Genomic DNA, 284 nt, shown 5'->3' with positions numbered 1-284 from the left:
TCTTCTCGAGCCGCTCGTATTCCTTCAGAAGTTTTTCCTTCACCTCAATGAGCGTGACTCCCTTGGAGTTCTCCACGATTGACGAAATCAGCTCATACTCCGCTGGGAGACTGATCAGCAGGATCACAAGCTGTCGCGCGTCATCAATGGGCTCTTGCAGCGTCTGCAGCCCAACTACCAGCTCATCGACACGGTCTAGATGTTTGGCCATCGAAGTGCCGGTTTCCATCTTGAGCTCATGCAGCCGCTTTGTAAGCGTTACACGGTTGTGGCGCGTCGTCCGA

Source organism: Plasmopara halstedii (genome assembly GCF_900000015.1).
Source record: "Plasmopara halstedii genome assembly, contig: Scaffold_816, whole genome shotgun sequence".
NCBI classification, from domain to species: Eukaryota; Oomycota; class Peronosporomycetes; order Peronosporales; family Peronosporaceae; genus Plasmopara; species Plasmopara halstedii.
The sequence above is the reverse complement of the archived record's forward strand: the minus strand, read 5'-3'. Positions refer to the sequence as shown.